Raw genomic sequence first — 6,640 nt, forward strand, 5'->3', positions numbered from 1 at the left:
CATTCCTAGTTCAATCTTTCTATCTACATTTCTTTACAAAAGAGGGTATCCTTGATGTCTTAACCCTTGAAACTCATATAGAATCCAATCTTGCATTGTGTGGGATTGGATCTTGTGGGTTTCAACCCCTCTTTTGAATGTAAAGTCTCTTCCAAGTGAAAACCATCAACCCTAGTGACTCTCCCTTCTCTCTCCTCAGAGTTGGGGAGGGGAGAACGACTAGGGTTCGATTTTTCCGCTTTACAGGTATCATTCATGGAACAATTTGGTGAAAGAATTTATCCAAGCTCAGTTGTGAAAAAATTCATGGACATTTAGAAAGAAGAATATGAGTTAGTACCTTCTCCTAATCTTAGGTTTTCTAGGGCATTGGATGACATTCCTAGCAGTTATAGACCAAATGATGCAGTATGCCTAGTTGTTTATTTGGCTGCATTTGAAGAAGAGGAGAGTTATTTGCTAAGAAATAAGGATCCAAAAAACTTACATCAGGCTTATAGGATAGAAATGGAGATTGAAAAAAAATTGAAATATGGAATCCCTATGGGTTATCTATCTGCAAGGGTATATTATCCTAAGATGATAGGGTTTTAAGCAAAGCATGAATCTGAAACTAAAGGACCATGTCAATACTTTTATATTCGTACTGATTAGATTATCCATGTTATTGATTATGATATAAACAAAAATGTGAGTGAAGAGATTGTCCTAGACAGTGGTTATTCCTCATATTGATGAAGAAGAGGCTAATGAGAGAGTGTCTGACATATTAGATGAAGAGACTGATATGATGTCAATCACTTTATTAAAGGACAACAACAATGATTTGTCCAGGAAGAATACCTCACAAGGAATTGGTTTGTGCTCTTTTTTTTCAGATAGATATTATAGTGAGTATGAAGATTTAGAAAGTTTTATGTCTGAAGTGGTTGCAAGTTTGAAAGGACTGTGATAATAAAAGTTCAAATGATGAGATCCCATCAGTTTTTGATGAGAAGATCTGTGAGGAATGTATTGTCGGGTATTGTTCCAGTTCAGATTCTGATTCTTGGTTTCCTGATGAGCCTAAAAAATGAGATCATAAATAACTTTAGTGAAAATATCAATGCGTTATTTGATGAAGATGCAGATAAATATCAATTGGTGCTCTATTACAATATTTTTGAGAAGGGTCTTCATTTTATTATTAACCCTTTATATGAAGAAGAAAATGAAAATTTGGAGATTATTGCAACAACTTTTGAAATAGAATATTATGAAGATGAAGGTGTAATATCTGATTCAAGGGTAGGTAACAATGAACAATCTTCCCCTATTGTTGATATTGTTGACATTAGATTGGAAACAAAGCAAGAAAATGAAACATATCAAGAGGTCATTTATGATCCCTTCATTCCCCTTGATAACAACTTGCTTGATATGATCAGTAAGAAGGATGATTCTTCGAAGACTCCTCATTTCAGTAGGCAAGTTGATAATGCAAAAGAGGCATGTATTTTCAATTTTGTGCCAGAATATGAGATTTTCCTTTTCCAACAAGATGATGTATTTGCAGAAAAGGATATCGGTTGTAGTCAGGATGTGTTCTATGTTGAGTATACAACATATATGTAACAAAATAGAAGATGTTCTATATCATTGCATAGTTTTTAGGTTTTCAATAGTAAGTGCAATCATTAAATTAAGCATAGTGGACAGATAGAAATAGCCAACAAATTTGAAAAATGTTTTTCCACTTATGTTATATTTGATGCTTTCAAAAGAAAATCATGTTTATGACAGAGGAAAGCACTCATTGCCATTGGCAGATGGCTTTGGGCCATAACACTTGGTCTGATTCTGTAGGCCACAGGTGAATTGGGGTAGATGTTTGTTAGATGAGAGGGGGGGGGGGTTGATCAGATAAACTCACAATTCAATGATCTATTCAGATTCAACCTCGGTAGAACTTACTTGACATGCAACTATGACTGTAAATCATTCAAACTCATAAACTGATAAACTTGAAACATCAAAACACATTTAACACTAGATTTAACGTGGAAACCCAAATAGGGAAAAACCACTATGGGATTTTGGACCCACAATAAAATATACTCTTCTAAAGTATGCTCAGTTAAAAGCCAATCCTATTAAATATTACATAAACACATTTTCTAGATGTGACCCGGTTAGGGGATTTCCCTTAGATCTATGAGAATCTTGCACTTTGTTAGAAGTGACCTTGTCAAAGGATTTCAAACACTCATTCAGAATGTTACCTTGCTAGAGGATTTACAAATAAGACTGTTAGGTCCACTCGGTTAAGAGATTTCCTATTACTTACAAAAATAGGATTCTTCGAAGAGTCCTCATTTCAGTAGGCAAGTTGATAATGCAAAAGAGGCATGTATTTTCAATTTTGTGCCAGAATATGAGATTTTCCTTTCCCAACAAGATGATGTATTTGCAGAAAAGGATATCGGTTGTAGTCAGGATGTGCTCTATGTTGAGTATACAACATATATGTAACAAAATAGAAGATGTTCTATATCATTGCACAGTTTTTAGGTTTTCAATAGTAAGTGCAATCATTAAATTAAGCATAGTGGACAGATAGAAATAGCCAACAAATTTGAAAAATGTTTTTCCACTTATGTTATATTTGATGCTTTCAAAAGAAAATCATGTTTATGACAAAGGAAAGCACTCATTGCCATTGGCAGATGGCTTTGGGCCATAACACTTGGTCTGATCCTGTAGGCCACAGGTGAATTGGGGTAGATGTTTGTTAGACGAGAGGGGGGGGGGGTTGATCAGATAAACTCACAATTCAATGATCTATTCAGATTCAACCTTGGTAGAACTTACTTGACATGCAACTATGACTGTAAATCATTCAAACTCATAAACTGATAAACTTGAAACATCAAAACACATTTAACACTAGATTTAACGTGGAAACCCAAATAGGGAAAAACCACTGTGGGATTTCGGACCCACAATAAAATATACTCTTCTAAAGTATGCTCAGTTAAAAGCCAATCCTATTAAAGATTACATAAACACATTTTCTAGATGTGACCCGGTTAGGGGATTTCCCTCAGATCTATGAGAATCTTGCACTTTGTTAGAAGTGACCTTGTCAAAGGATTTCAAACACTCATTCAGAATGTTACCTTGCTAGAGGATTTACAAATAAGACTGTTAGGTCCACTCGGTTAAGAGATTTCCTATCACTTACAAAAATAAATAATAGTAATAAAATATATCTACAACTTTGCATTTGAAATGTTAAAGCAGACTCTATGTGCTCAAAATAATCTTGTCAAAAGACTTATCTTCCTCCTTGCTAAGCTTCTCAATTTGTTCTTCAATCAGATCTTCAATCTTCTATACTCGGTAATCTCCTCTGCAGTATCACTACTCTTCTATTTTCCCGCATACTTTGTTCATCAACTATTCCTTATCTATAAGCAATTCCTAACTGCTTAATCTCCTTAATCACATTTCCCATGACTAATCTTAGCCATCAGATCTTCAAACTTGACTAGGTTCATTGAATCATTTGAACTGAAAAACATTTTATCTTGTCTTGAAACTTGTATTCCTTCCTTGGTACTTGTGCTCGGTTATGATAGTTCAATTTGTTCTGTAGATCCAACTCTTGCATTTTCATTACCGTTGATCCTTAACAAACTTCTTGCACGACATTCCAATCTTCTATAAATCTCCAGCTCATTGGCATCCTTCATTTAATAATGTATTTATTCATCCAATGCATTCTATTACTGCTCAGTTGATACTCAATAAATAATTAACTTTACTTGGTAACTTCTTTCTTCTTTAACTGACACTGATAACCTTGGTGTTTACCGACTAGCTCCTTGCTCGGTAAAATAGAACAGTATCAAACCTTTACTCATCCTGTTACATGAAATCTTTTCTCCTTCTTATTCAGTCTTCGAATACACATATATAGGATATCAAAACAATCAAAATAACATAATCTCATCACTGTCTAACTTGGTAATAGTTGCCCATTGAATAACTTATTACTCCCCTTCATTTTCACATTCTTTCTGTGTCACTTACCGACATCTTTATACTCATCAAAACATACTCTTTAAGATATGGCAACATCATATTGAATCAGAAAATAAATTGCTTGACATCAATGACAAAATAATATTATTAGGACAATAATCATCCTTTATCAATTATATCATCAATCTCCAACAACCTTCTCAATATCATCATACCAACAAACTTAATGTAATGCCAACAGTAGAGTGGTTTTCTTTGACTCTATGCCCAATGGAGTTATGAATAAATCCCCTCTTAATTGACTGTTCATCGAAAAATTTGAGGTTCTACTTTTCTTAAAGTAGTTTCTTTCCATGAGAATTAGTTAGGTTTTCTTTGGTAGTATAGTTTCCTTTTGTTGAAGTTACTCTGTCTAGGTAATTTCTTCTTGGTCTGCCCTGCAGTTGGTCTGCTTTACTCAAAGATTCTAGTCTCTCCCTTCATCCTGAGAAATGAGCATCCCCAACTAGAGCCACTGATAGCCCTGAAAATTTGATTGCATGAAATTTTCAAATTTAAGCCCAAAACATTGATTTTCAGGTTTTTACTTACATCCTCTAAGAACAATTCAAGGTCTAGGGTTTAGGGTTTATCAAAACTTCTTACATTTTTGTGAAGAAAACCCTAGAACTAATATATTTTGTTGTTACCTTTTCCCACTTAAAACTGAGGGTACCCTTTCCATAAGCGGGGCCATTTTATACCGTAAGCAAAATATTGATCAACCGGTTCATGAAATAAAATTTCCTAAGTCAAGCGCATAACCTCCCTATTATCGGTCCCCTTCAAAATATTTATGCCCACACTTATATTTTCCTAAGTCTGAAAAGTCCTAGATACTCTGATTGTCTATTAAAGAAAGGATAGATCCAATGGCTAGTGCTTCCTCATGATCAAAGATGTGAGGATTTTAATGACCACGACATAACAAGATTGTGTCGCGTGTCATCAGCGGAAACCGACAGGGTTAGCAGCATAACCAGTCAAAATCTTTGTAATACTGATTTGTAGGTGGTAAAGGTCAGTCTACTACCAATCCCATAAATTTGCATGTGCTCAGAATGAATGAGGATGTTTTATCATGAGGTAAAAGGTGCTTGACTTTTAAGTCATGGGAGTTGACAGGTAGTATGCAAAGTGATAAAGATTGAACAAATCGGATGACCCTAGTATTCCTGCGATGGAAGTTGTAGGGACATTACAGACCATCGCATCATGAGATGATGCCACATGTCCCTGGATGACTAGGAAGGCTTGCAGGAAGGTTGCTGATGGAGCTTGGTTAGAGAATGATATGGCTCTAACCTATCAGGATTTCGCGGGTCCAATGATACAATTGGAAAGTCAAATTGCTAAGTTGGCAAGAAATGACCATTAGATTTACCAGGTTGGATGAGATCTGCGGCTGAGTTTCAAATGAGAAGTTTGGAGAGATTTTGGAGGTACTGGTCATAGCTCGCAAGAAAGGGGAGAATGAATGGGATTCAGACTTGTCGATTCAGGATTTATTTGACAGTCAAAGATGATAGTTTAGAGTGGTGAAAGGATTTGGATAAGCTTCCAGTTTAGGTGTGATGAATCACAAGTTCTCTGATTAATTCAGAGATTTGCTTGTTGACAAAAATCCTGAAGCAGGAGACTATACACTAAAAAGAGGAATAAGATCAGAATAAAATCATTCACATAAGGTGAATGCATGCCAGTGGCAATAGAGTGATAACCTAGGAAATGGTGGTGACTTGAGTTATAGGGATAATTGCTAGAATCTATAGTTGACAAGTTGAGAAGAAGATATCAAAGTGATAATTCTTCACATGGATTAACACCGCCACATTGAAAGGAATTTATGGTTATAAATTCACTAGGTATATGATAAAATGGGTAGAAAGAAATACAAGTTTCTTCATATTTTTGAGAACAATTTTTCATCAGTAAGAGGATGGTGTTCAAACAAAACTGTGAATGGAGTCGTTGAATATTTTGTGACACTAGATGGATGATCTTTCTTTGGTTTAATGTTGTTCATTGCTAGAGGGGATGTGAAAGCACATGGGATTGCTAGAGGGGGTGTGAAATCCTTTTATTTTCAAGAAAAGTCACCTAAGGGCTATTCCCCACTCTTACTCTACATTTCATTGGCAAAGTGTGCCAAGAGGGAGCTCATTAGGAACTGAAAGAAGGATTTGTTCAAGTGACGACCGATAGCTAGTCATCTCTACAGCATCAGGGAAGTCACAACGCCTTCTCAACAAATCCTATTTACCCCCAAGTTCCTCTTTCCATTTTCTCTTATCCGGGGCATAAAGGCTAGAGATTTTGCTATAATTTGGAGGGAAAGTCTTGTTTCATGCCGGGATCTATTTTCCTTTTCAGGAAGAGAAATGTTATGGAATAGACTGAGCATCTCAAGGTCCATCCAGAAGTGTCTGGGTGATATCAGCATGGCTCAAGTATTTTTTTTTGTACCAATAATCAGCTAGAAATTTTGGTTCCACCTCATCACGGATGCCAGCATACGAATAAGGAGTGATTTGTAACAAGAATTGTGTACAACCTTTAAGGCTTGATTTTATTG

Source organism: Cryptomeria japonica, chromosome 2 (genome assembly GCF_030272615.1).
Source record: "Cryptomeria japonica chromosome 2, Sugi_1.0, whole genome shotgun sequence".
NCBI classification, from domain to species: Eukaryota; Viridiplantae; Streptophyta; class Pinopsida; order Cupressales; family Cupressaceae; genus Cryptomeria; species Cryptomeria japonica.